At 39.5% G+C, this 13,791-nt stretch overlaps 1 protein-coding gene across 1 annotated transcript in view; it reads left to right on the top strand.

Annotated features, from left to right (window-relative positions):
* pde4ba (phosphodiesterase 4B, cAMP-specific a) overlaps positions 1-13,791 on the top strand; it is a 198,531-nt gene that overhangs the window by 66,622 nt on the left and 118,118 nt on the right. The gene's annotated exons all lie outside the window — the stretch shown is intronic.

Below are 13,791 nucleotides of genomic sequence, written 5' to 3'. Positions count from 1 at the left end.
TAAACAATAAAATGACACTTCAAATATTTTTTCCCCAAAGTTAGTTTATGTCATTGAAGGCAGTTATCATCACGATGATTTAATTTCAAGTGTTCGTTTTTAAAATAAGTTTAGTTTGAGTTAGTTATTTGATGCTTTAAAAACGGGGGGTGTGACGTCATGATTGACAGCTGAGACTGACGGCTTCTCTGAGTGAAGTTGTCACTGAGGCACTAATGGACTTTTTTCTGAATTTTTGGGAGCAGATTGGTACTTTAGCTTTAATTTCTACATTTCCATACCTGTTTATTTCACACCAACATAATTAATTGTTCTGCATCTGCGAGAGTGTGGGCGGGCTTTTGATATCGCAGCTGTACTTCCTGCTCTACTTCCTGCACTCTACTGCGCAACTCCGGTCCCGAAATCGCTACTGCGCAGACTCGGCCCCAAGATGTCAGCGCCGTGCTCCCCAAACCCCGGTCTATGTGTTATTTGTTTTTTTATGGTCTATGTGTTAAACCCTATGTGTTAAACCCGCCTATTCCAAGCTATTCTGCAATTGGTTCTCTCAAAAGTGTAACAGAAGCAGTAGAAATGAATGTACAGGTTTCCAGACTGAGTTGCAGGGTGAAATTAGCCTGACAAGCCAGACCCACATCAAGATGTTTGGTCTGGAAACTCAACATAGACAGGGCTCAATCCGAGGGGCGGGATAAACGGTTGTCTTTCAAACTCCCTCTGCACGCGATAGGATAGCGCTACACCATCCGGAGCAACGATGGTGAAGGGGAGCTCGCTGACTGATTAAACATTCACCGTATCCGGAACTCCGAACACATCTTCCCTTTTTAAGAATGACTTCAGTGCCGCTCTTTGTTCTTTTCTCAGAGGAAAGCTTAACTCCAAGTCTTCCGGAGGCGCGGGCAGAGCTGATTCGAAAGACCGCCGCCGTTCGCCAGTTTCTGTGTTACTAGAAGCACGCAAACGCAACTCGGCCGTCGTCATTATGGCCCCGCCCGCCGACTCTATACACGATGTGATTGGGCCATCCAGATTCTGAGGAATACAGCTCAGATAGGAATTGAGAGTTGCTAGACCACACTTGCGGGCAAATTAAATTTGCTGCCGCTAGGGTGCGTCTAGATTTCTAGGCTAGGGCGAAATCACATTGCCTGCAGATCAGGCTTGGTTTACCAGTCTAGGTAAATATTCTTTTGAGATATGAATTGTTTGATCAGGACAACAAAACACCTTACTGGAAAGGCAGATTATCTGTAAAAATATTACTTCAATTTAAGTCTATTTATCACACTAAGATACTGAATGCCTAATTTTTACGATACTTTAATGGTGTGTGTTTTTTGTTGTTGTTGTTGCCATTTTTGCTGCAGTCATCCTTAAATGGAAATGCTGGCCAGAATTTATTTTTAAAATTTTATAAATCATAAAAAAAAATACAAATCAGCTTTTATGTCTTAAAGTAAGTTATGCAAGTTTAACAAAATATTTTATAACAACAGCATTTTCATTTATAACAACGCAGCCAGATAATTTCCATAATGACCAACACAATCTACCAGTTAGCGTCTGGTTTAAGACATGCTTTTTCGGGGTGGTAAATAATGGCGCAACCATCCGTAAATCACATTGCGTGATTCATTTAAATACTCTCCTTCCATAAATTTTGCGTCTGAAAGGAAAACTCCTAAATGCATATGCAAAACATTCAGCCACAAAAATAACTCCATGCCCATGGCTTTTCAGCGACAATTTTTCACTTAACGCCAAATGAGGGTTAAGCGCTGGTACAAGCTGTTAGTAATGCTGCGTTCCAGGCAGGTTTTTGAGCCCGTGTTTATGAACGACTTCAAATTATTTACGACTTCAAACCCCGACTCACGACTTTCTAGCGTTCCAGGCAAAGTCACACCAAACTGCCTGAGCGTGAGGAATTGCGGAAGCTAGATGTAAGCAAAGCATGGCGGACCGTATGGACTTAAGCTTATTTACAATCAGTTATATCGCCAATTATTGATTATTTTAGGGAAAAACAGAGGAGAAAAAGCGGTGTATTATACTGTTATACCTTTTCTTTTATGTTATTTTTATATTTGGAAATGTAGCTGCTGATAATGCATAACATTTGCGGATAAATAATGTTAGAGCAATACCTTATTTTAATAAACGATTTGGTTTTTAATGTACAAATTTCATAAACACCGCATACATAGGGTCTGCCATTGTTGTTTTGCAGGCTATGCGACATCAGAACTCCTAACTGGGGTACATCAATCTAGTACGAGTTCACGGGTGAGAAGTCATGGGTTTGACTGCCGTTTCAGTGCATTTTCACAGGTTGAAAGTCGAAAATCATGGGTTACGAATCAGGGAAAAAAATATATTCGTTCCTTTTTAACTTCTACACAGTTTCATATGTAAGCATGAAGCTGTGCACCACACACACTTACAAACACACACTCACCCTGGAAAGCATTGGTTATTTGCCTGCTATCTCACTCTCATGCATCTCTGCTCTTGTTAGAGCTGTCTGTTTGATATGTGTGTCAGGAGAATCGGGAGACAAGGTTTAGGGAAAGTGCTATATTTGGAGCACAATTATTTTTCTGCTGACGTGACTCCGTTGCAGATTGATTTGGGCGCTCCCAGGTGGCTTGTGGGATAGATTTATGGGCCAGGCATAAGCAATGATGCTGGAGGATAGACACTACAGGGCACTGAGCTGTCTGCCAAGCGAATTCATCAGTGTCTTTACCCACTTTCTAGTGATCGAGCACTCTTTTTGTGCCTGTGTTCATGAGGGAAGAGAAAAAAAAACCTGACATCACGTCATGCCGATTCATTCAGAAGTCTAATTACAGAAGACTCCAGGGCAGATCTCCTCACGCTCTTGTGTCTGGGTCAGGTTGAGGTCTGTTTAGTCCTAATCTGACAATTCAAGTACCATAAATGGCTGGATGGTGTAAGCACACATCTGTCTTTGTAACGTTTACTTAATTGTCTCTAACGCCGGCTTCACACTGCACGCGTAAGCAGGGCGTAGGCAGCGCCGAAGCAGCACGTGTGTAAAGCAGTAGCAGCGCGCACACTTTTTCCTTTCACACAGGCAGCGTTTGTCGCGCGCAGTTTTCACGTGCAGTTGTGTACAGAGTAGGCTACTCTATAATGGATAAGTTTGCATTTCTCTTTAATGTATTTGAAATGGAAATAAAGCAAAGATTTATCATGAAGCTAATTTTATTTTAAAAAATAGTTTCACTTACATTTACATTTAATCATTTAGCAGACGCTTTTATCCAAAGCGACTTACAAAAAAGGGGAGAGTAATAGAAGCAACGAAACAGACAAGGCCAACAACCTGTAAGAGCTGTAAGAAATCTCAATTAATTAGCACAATACACAACAATTTTTTTTTTTTTTTTTTTTAAGACATCTACAACAAAAACTCACGTACGCAAAATGCCACACTTGTTTCTGATGTTTTTTTATTTCGTTTAGTGCGAGTTTTTGATAGAAGAAATGAAGGCCATCGCACTATATGTCCATGAAAAGCACACTGCTAAAAAAGAGAAACTTCAGGAAATTGTCTTGAAATATTGGATAGGCATCAAATTTACATGCATTACCCATCATAAACCTCTTAAAGATAATTCATAAATGACTGTAATAACTAAGAGGAAACTTCTTAATGATATATTGTAATGTAGGCTAAATGAGCATATTATCTAAAGACGTTTTTTTAAAAATGACAAAATAACGCACATCATAGTCTATCTACATTTCTATACTGTATGTGAGCTATATTAATGTGTGTACATTCTATTTACCTATCCATATTTAGTTGTTCGTTCGTGAGACAACGAAAGATTGTCAAAAACACTTTAAAATGACCATCAGCACCAAGAGCCGCTCACGCTCAACTTCCTCCCATGCTTTTTCATTCACTTGCAAGTCTTTATAAAGCAAATTGTGTGGATCACAGAGAACTGTGTGCTTCTCAACCTTCACGATGAGACAAGTGTCATGTCTTTCCAGGTGCACTCTGAAGAACACTGCCTGTGACACCACGTGCTTTTGTTTATCGTTTCTGTTTTTATGCCAGCATAGTTATAATATATACATAATTTAATTCATATTTAATTTAAGCTAAACTGGCATACATTATTTAAAATTAGTTTTGTAGTTCAGGCAACAACTTGTGGCAGTCTCTTCGGTTTTTGTGTATAACTTTTTTTTCCCCACAGTGCCGGATGTCATATGGTGACTGAGAAACACACGGAACACTTCACTAAATTATTTAATGGTTAAATGTGTTATTTTTCATGTTAAAAAGGTTAATTTTGATCAGAACAATGTACTGTGGCTTTAATTCATCGTGAGCAGCGCGTCAAAAATAGAGCCGGCGCCGAAACGATCGCGGCACTGACGCTTCTGCCCTGCTCCTGCTACGCGCCGCTGCGCTGCCACTGCTGCCGGTGTGAATGCACTGATCTGTTAACATGAGCGCCGAAAAAAATACGCGCTGCTTACGCCCTGCTTACGCGTGCAGTGTGAAGCCGGCGTAAGCCATATTTAATATACTGGCCCTCATATTGTGCGAAACCTGTATGACTTTGTTGTCAGAGGAATACAAAAGGAGAAAAATGCCGAAGCTGCTCTTTAATAACATGTACATTCTTCAAACATTCATTAACACCTTAACAAAAGTATAATTTACCCACAAATGAAAATGACTCTTATAAATCTTAGCGGCATCTAGTGGTAAGGTTGTGAATTGCAACTGTCTACTGTCTACCCTTAGCCTGGTCTTACCAGACTCTCGTACATTTAATTTGTACATAGAGTCTGGCCACTCTCCATTGACAAGTGTTTACTTCCGCAAAGGCAGGTACTCTGTTGAAGTTTAAAACTATTGGATCTGCCCTGAGCCACTCTGGATCTGCCATAACCAATCGCTAAAGTTTGGTCGTGACGTATGTCATGCGCCCTTCGCCTGTTTCTCACAAATCCTTCAAAATAAATGCACAGGCCACCTCAGTGATAAAACCATAGGATTAAACCTAAAACTCATTCGGATTGTGATTCTGTTATTCATGGTGGACAGGAGAGTTTTGTGATCAGGAATGCACTTACGTGGTCCGTAACATGATTGTAGGCTGTAAATAAAATGTCATATGCTTAGTATGATAAGAATAAATGCTGCCATAAATAACGGCTAATTCAAATGTTTACGTGCTTTTATTTTAATTTCTTTGAGCGTGATGAAATATATTTATTTTGTAAATACTTGCCTAAGTCTAGAAATGCATCCAAATAACAGCAAAGAGCAACCGTACAGCGCTCTGCAGTGGTCAAAAAGGATTATTAGAGTGAATTTTGAAGTGATATATTCTTGCAAACTCAGAAATGTGGATTCGGACAGCTATTACATCCCCAGTCACACGACCTTGGTGTTTATCAAAAGCAGTAGGTAAATCGGCCGGGGATTTTTACGCGGGTGCTGGGAAATGGACGGCAATAAAATCACAGACTAGCTCCTGTAACTTAAATGATGGCAGTTAAGGCTGGGATAAACGATTATTTTTTAAACGATTAATGTAGCGATTATTTTTCTGATGCATCAATTAATCTAACGATCAATTTTTCCTGTCCGATTCGATTTCGATTCTATTATTGATTCTCTCCCCAATAATTGCCTAATAGCAATTTATACATGATTTAATTATCTGAATTAAAAAACAAATTCCTTAACATTGCAATGTGTTTATTGCTCTTACAATTCCAAAATAAAAGACTATACAAGACCTAACAAGCATGCGCATGACTTCACCGTTTTCACAGATTCAAGGATTCGTCATTTACGCATGGAGACTGTAAAGATATAATTTTCAAAACCTTGCACTTTGAAACCCATTTTCAAAACCTTGCATTTTGAGGCTCCCAAACCGCAGTTGTCGTGTAAATGAATGTCCAAAACCCATAAAAAGTTTTCAGTGTTAGGGTGAGGTTATAATATTTATAACTAGCTATAAATAAAAACAATAGAAGTCTATGTATGGAATGTACCCATTTAGGTTGCAAAATAAAATGTATGTCTATGTGCATGTTTGTCGGTTATTTTCTCATTACTCAGTGGCCTTTCTTGCGGAAGATTAGAATAGTCTTTTTCAAAGGCTTTTGATTTTGTCTATTGAAGGTGTCCTTCAAAGCTATTAGTGGAGATTTTTGAGGCATCTCCTTTCATATTACACTTCACCTGAAAATGACAGAGGAGCCATCAGACAAGAGTCAGTGAAGGATGGCTGGGGCACACACACACGCGCGCACACGCACGCACGCACACACACACCTGGTTTCCATGTTTTATGGGGACTTTCCATTGACATAATGATTTTTATGCTGTACAAACTATAAAGTATATCTCCTAGCCATTACAGAAACCTTTCTGCATGTTTACATTTTCAAAAAACATTTTTTAGCACTTATGATTTTTGTATGATTTAGAAGCTGTTTTCCTAATAAGGACCAAAACATTTTCCTACATGGACAATGATTTTGGATGTTGTCATCTTTGTGGGGACATTTTGGGGTTTACCAGAACACATACACACACACACACACTCTTGATAACACCACAGTGGACATAATCAGACACATTGTGTGTGCGCAAACAATTTTGTTGAATTACTTTGGTATCAAGCTTTTGACCTTCGAAGCTTGATTTATGCTTAGAGACCAAGTAATGGAGGCAGGCTGGGACTAAGTAGGCCTGCAGTAATCGACTTCTCTTCAAATTCAGCTGACCTGTATTTTCCACTTTGTCAACTACAATTTCTCCTGCCGTGGAGTGGAGTACTCATTGTAATAGGGATGTAACGATGCATTGTATATCAAGATATTGCGATATAAATATGCAAAATTACATATCAATGTAAACAATATGATTTGTGGCTTCATATGATGAACAGATTTACACCGACACGCATAGGCCTAATGTAGTAAGCACGCGCGTTCAAATGATTGCGAGACGCGCAAAAAATGACATGAAAGGGAGTAAATACAGAACTAAACATTTACATTTTGGGAATAGTCATTTTGACATGCTTTTCTTGCGATTAGAACTCTGACTGATTGCATTGATCATCTGAAGCGCACGCGCTGCCGGTGTTGTCGAATTTCGACCCCCTGCCAAATTATCACCCCCCTCGTATAATTCACTACCTGATTGTCTAATCCTAACCCCTCCCCCACAACTAACCCTAAACCTACCCATACTAGGGGGGTAATAATTTGGCAGGTGTCGGAATTCGGCTCAACGCCGGAATGGAGCTTGCAAAGTGAAAGCGCAAACATAATTTAAATCACCATATTAGGCTACATTTAGTTTTAATAGTATGATGATTCAAAGTGATTTAGATCACAGGTTTATTCTTATATCTATAGTGCATTAATAAATAGCCGGAGATGCGGGATATAACGAGCACTGGGAGAGTCAGTTTGCGCGCAGCACAAGTAGGTGTTTATGGAGTTTCATTACTCCATTAAAGGTGCACTATGCAACTTTCCGTCCACTAAAGGTCGCCTATTCAAAACAAAGGTGTAGTTTGATGACGGCAAGTTTAAGCTCAGCATCTTCAGACATGTGGTCTTCACCTCACAGCCGGTGGAAAATAGGACTCAGGCAGAAATCACGTTCATGAATGCAGTTATTAATGTTACTGTAGTATGAAGCAGAGCAGGACCGAGTGTTGTGGATCTGAGCACGGCCGCTGGAGCGATTGTTACACAAACACCCGCCTTATGAGAAATGGGACTTTTATTATGATGGGACGGAACACAGTCGCCGGGCGCCCGTATATATATATATATATATATATATATCTATATATATATCTATATATATATATATAACATACTATTATATATATATATATATAACATACTATTATATATATATATTATATATATATATTGTGGCAGGGTGAAGGATCACGCAACAATGAAATTGGTGCAAAGCCCCCAGAGGGTGGATTTATTTGTATGAACTGTGACAAACGTGGTGAGTTTAGGTGCAGGTGCGCTGTGGATGTCCTTCTTCCGGGTGCCCTGGTGCTAGCGGAGACGTGGGTGCGGCGAGGGGGCCGGAGCGTCACAGGCTGCAGTCTGGGTGAGAGAGAGAGACAATGGTTAGCGTAGTGCTGCATGGAGATCGTGCTCAAACTGGTGTCCCAGAGTGAAGGCTTTTATGCCCGGGCCTGATGGCCTGCAGCTGTGACGATCCGGCCCGTGCTGATCGTGTGCAGGTGTTTTCCATCAATTGCCAGGGCGACGCTGATGAGAGCTCGGGAGACTTGTCACAATATATAATAGTATGTAATGCAATGGAGGATTATTTGTGTCCTGATATTAATATAATAACAATAATATTATTGAAATGATAATTTAAAAAGTAACCTCTTTATTTTGTAACCTTTTAAAATATTGTGATAAATATTGTATCGTGAGTTTAGTATCGTGATAGCATTGAATCATGACACAACTGTATCGTTACACACCTACAATCTAGTCATTTAAATGAAGTTACTAACAGCTCAGAGAGTCTGCCCTACATATCCATAAAACTACAAGAACTGGAATTGACTGCAACTTCGGGAGTCGCTGACTGGCTATAGTGCGGATACAACACCAGTATTGAACTAGATTTACATTTCCTTTGCATTTCCTTCCATGCCTTGGCTGTGTAAATGACATACAGCATCAGAGCTGCTTTGCCACTGTTAGTACAATTAGTACGTGTCTTCTCGGCTGATAACAGCTTCTGTGCTGTTTTTGCAGTGAACGAGCAGATATGGTTAAATAGATGGATAAAGTAAAACTAATCACAATTCAGCATACAAATGAGTGCAAGAATGAAGCCAAATTGCAACTCAGTATGCAAATATGCAGTGAAGCATCAAATCAGTTAGATTTTGAATAGCGAACATTCAATGCCAATCAATTGGAAAGTTTCTTTTCTTTAATCCTAAATTAACCTCTTATCAGAGTATAAAGTTTACAAAAACTAAACAGATTAGACATTGTTAAATGTTGTGGGCTAAATTAATAGCAGAGAATTGCATTTGCAAGCACTGTAACTCTAACCAGAGCTCTAAAGGATGGCATTTCAGTAGCTGTAAAACTGGATCAATTTAATCTCTTTAGCTTGATACATTGTTTAAAGCAGAAACCACAACTGATGCACTCAGTGTTTAGCCTGGATGCCAGCCGAACTTACCCCCGCACACAAAATTTTTAGGTTGGGCAGTTCGGCCTTGCTCCATAGAGGAGTAATTATCCCGAACAGAAACTGTTCGCACCAATGAAATCATCAGGGCGGGCTTTAGACGATGACAGACAGATGATCAACAGTAACGTAATCATGCATGTCATCAAAGGGGCTTTTATATTTTTTCGAATCCGAAACGGAGAGCTTGTTTGTATGCATTCACCTTCACAATTTCTCTCAGAAATGATGATCATGTTGTTGGGTAAGTACTTTGTATATCATTAAATTATTTTATTTTTTTACAACACCGGCAAAGATTGTGTATTCCAGCCTGATACCAGCACACGTGCAGGCAGGGTTGCCATGTTTTTACAACAAAACCCGCCAACTACTAGCCCTAAACAACAGCTTCTCGAGGGTTCCCCGGGGGAAAAATGGCATTTGGGGGGTAAAATGTGTTATTTTGGCATGGTTGCATGCTAAAATTCGCACTCATGGGTCTATATATCACATAATAGTCGCTTCAACCCGCGAACATAGAAAACAACTTGCGGGGGAAACACGCGGACTTGGCAACACAGTGCAGTTGAACTATGTTGACATTTGACAATGCGTCGCTTCGTTGCTCTGATTGGTTGTAGGTCTATCCAATTGATGTCTTTCCTGGTTCGGTTGAAACACGCCCCATAATCACAGCCCAATGGAGCAGTTTCAGACTCATATTCTGACTAGAATTGAGTATGACCATGTCAGGCTACTCAGTGTTTGGGGTAGAGAACATCTTACTTGTTCTTACAGATTCACAAAATACTTAGCAGCTCTGTGTAGGGTGAGAAATGTAGCTGGGAGTTGTTAAAGCTTACGAGACACTTCTCACATATTCTAATCCTGTGAAATGGTTTTAAAATCACTCTGCAGGGGTTGTGTTTGCCCTCATTCTCATTCTGTCACTACCACACTTCTCTCTCGTCTTAGCTTTCTCATTATGTCCTCATTGGTGCTCAGCGTCTCTCATCCTTTTACTATATGAACTAGAATTGTGAGCCATATGACTTCCCTCATCACAGCAGTCAGCAGTAAGGAAATGTCTTTATGTAAGACCTTCAGTTATGTAAGACCTCTCCACTAAGGCTCCATCAGTGAATTGGCTCACAACTCCGAAAGGTCAGAGTGACTTGATCACATTCCTCTTCATTGCACCCGGTGCTAAACTTGCATTACTGCACAATGTTTGGAATTTACAGTAGTGTGAACCACTACAAAGGATAGTAGTTAATAAGTAAATGTGGGAGGGTAACCAAAGGTTATAAGTTCAAAACCTGTCAGCAAATCCAGTGACTAATAAACTATCACCGTTAAGAAAGCCACTTTACGTGAAGAAAGCCACTTTAGGTGAGGTTGATCCCAGAGGACTGTCTGTTTGTACTGTAAGTGTCTGCTAAATGGAAGTCCTACCATCTGCAGGGTCCTCAAAATGGTGTTTACAGATTTGCACTGTAGTTTCAGACTATGGCGTTATCTAACTACATGGTGCTTTATACTGTAAATAGAATAAGAGTCCCAGTTTGCACTCAGTGGGAGCCAACACTGGTGAATGTCTAGAGGGAAATGTAGGGCTGGTTAAACATTGACAGTCACCTTTACACTTCAAAGACTTCACTGAAGCCATGCTATACCTGTGTTTACAGAAGTTTACCTCACAGACTTATCCTTTTTTAAAGCTGAAAGTATACTCCTCTTATCTTCGTTCTACTCTGACCACTAGGTAGTGCGTACATGTCGTATGTAGGGATGTGACGAGTACCGTTTTCACGATAAACCACGGTAAAATGTACTGATGGCTAGTGTTAAATCTGTGTTTGATTATCGTGATTTTGAAAACTCATAAATCTTGTCCAGCCAGCATCGTCATAGTTTTTTAAACGAGAAGAAATGGTGTAAGGCCATGACAGCACTCTAAAAAGACCAAAATCTGAGGCGTGGTCCTATTTTGACTTTTACTAAAGTCCTGAGGGAAACCTAATCGAGGATAGTCACCCTGTCTGCAGAACATGCAAAAAGAAAGTCGCTGTATTGGGGGAAACACTTCAAATCTGCAGAGTCATCTTCGTGACCATCACCTACAGACGCAAGGCAAGTGAACTTTGACCTCAATGCCATACGTCTGGGAAATAATTTGACACAAAATGTTGCTTTGAGCTAATATTTGAAATATTTCGATATTTTGAAATATTTGATTTCACTCACTTGCGTGAAGCTTTCGTGAAGAAAAGTTTGCAGTATGTGGCTTTGAGCCAAAGACAAAGTTCAAACAAGACTATTAAGGGTGACATTTAAGAGATAATAATATATTCATTGTACACTTTTACACATATTTAATAATAACAGGGACATTTTGAATTGAGATTAATGTTTTAAATCTTACCGTTTATAAACCCATTTTGTATAGCGTACACAACAATCATCCAGACAAGATGATCACAACAATAATATAGTAGTATTATTCATGAAGTCCTCTGATTTTATTTTCAATACTATCAAAAACGGATTTGGAAGACGGCTAGTTGCATTTGAATGAAACGAGAGGGCTCGTCCGTTGTGATACATGGATGTGCGCTGTGTGTTATAATGCATTGCTATTGACGATGGTCATTATAAGCAGTGTTGGGTAAGTTACTCTAAAAAAGATTGAATTACTAGTTACTAATTACATCTTCAGTAGTGTAATTAGATTACTGTACAAATTAATCCTAAAATAATTTAATTACTACTAATTACTTTCTAAATCCCATATCGACCTCAACTAGTTAAGTGATTCAAGGATGGAAATGGCTCTTTTTAATTTATTCAAATAAATAATAGAAATTTTCATACAGTCCCATTTCTAGTCGTATGTCCATCTGCAGTCACGTAAAGGCCTGCGTTGCAAAAATAATGTATACCTGGGTTTGACGGATTCTTGGAGAGAAGGCGTGTCCAAGATTCATCAGCTAGTAAGTAGAGTGCCTCAAGATTCAGTTCTGGGTCCTTTCTTTTTTGATATGCACAACCTTACAGGTCACATCTCAGATGACCAATTATTATTATTAATTTTTTAGTATCTCTTAAACAGCTTCATACTGATACTTATAGCCATACTTTTCTCAGTTGCTTTCTAGTACTGGCTTTCTTCACAGCAGTCTGCAGAATTTTACCCTTTTTTTAGTTTCAACCCATATCTTTACTTGCTTAACTTTGGAATTAAAGTTGTCTATCATCTTCTGTGCTGAAAGATCTGTCAAAGCATCACATAAAATATAAGATTTTACCATCTGTTCCAACTGTTTTGTTTATACTCTCATTCATCATCTTTTCCTGTTCTCATTACTTCCTCCTCTCCTTCGTCTCCATGGTGAAGTCCTGGCTGCCGGCTGGTGTTGACTGGCAGGTTGATAGCTGGCTAACGTACTTCCATTCTTCAGCATGTCTCTATGAGAGCCGGAGATAATCCCGCTGTTCTGCTGTCACACAGGGCGAGTGATGTGCCGTTTCACGTTCAAATGTGCTTTGAAGGGCGTTTAACTATTCACCTCCATAAACTGCATCATGGGTTTGCGATTTGTTTCATTAGGTGTTTATTGATGTATAGGTGATTTTCGGCTTCTGGCTGAACATCTGATCATGTTACATGAAACGTTACGTTGTGTAAGGTTGTGCATTATTTTTCCTAGATGACTCATGAAATTAAGCACGTTCAGCTAAATATACAGTATATTGAGGAGATTCACACATTATACATGACAAATTGTCTGTTTTGTATTGCCGGGTTTGTTTTCTTTCCATCTTAATGTTCAATTTTAATAATTTTCTCTTTCCAATGCACTCACATTATTTTCTCTTCAAACCAGCCACTTTAGTATCTAAACCCTCATTTAACTCAAAGCTATATTTATTTCCCCAGACACTGCTAATCCTGGGCTTAAATTGCTTTTGAATTTTTTTCTTTTGTCAGTGTCTTGAACGCTACCGTGCTGTGAAAGGGCAGAAGCCCTCATCAGAATTCAGCCAGAGACACCCATCAAACTAACCACTGCTCAGCCAATCAGCTGCAATGAGGGGTGGAGCTTTTACCGTCACTATGCACATATTCTTGTGCTTTTTGTAAAAAAAAAAATAATAATATCCAAGGATCTCAAAGCTTTTCCGCTTATTTTCAAAGCAGACAGAACCTGGGGTTGCAGAGTTACTCAAGATGGTTGCAACCTCCGGGTGGTGTCTCCACATCACGAGAAACTCTGCCTGCTAGTTCCTGAAGAGAGGAGCCACTGATGGGAGAAAAGACCTGTTCTTGCCCACTGTTGAATAATTTAAGACCGAGTTTCCTAGAGCTGAGAGAAGTAAGTGCGAGTCTGAGGAGCTGCGAAAACAGAGCAGGAGGAGTAAGTGGGTGAATGACATCTAAATACAGTAAATGAAAGAAAAAGAGTCAGTAAAAGAAAAATAGTCAGTTATGCCTGTGTAGGAGAGACAGCGAGGGCTCTTTTTCT

The sequence above is a fragment of the Pseudorasbora parva genome, chromosome 12, assembly GCF_024679245.1.
Source record: "Pseudorasbora parva isolate DD20220531a chromosome 12, ASM2467924v1, whole genome shotgun sequence".
NCBI classification, from domain to species: Eukaryota; Metazoa; Chordata; class Actinopteri; order Cypriniformes; family Gobionidae; genus Pseudorasbora; species Pseudorasbora parva.
This window is presented reverse-complemented; position numbering and strand designations above follow the sequence as displayed.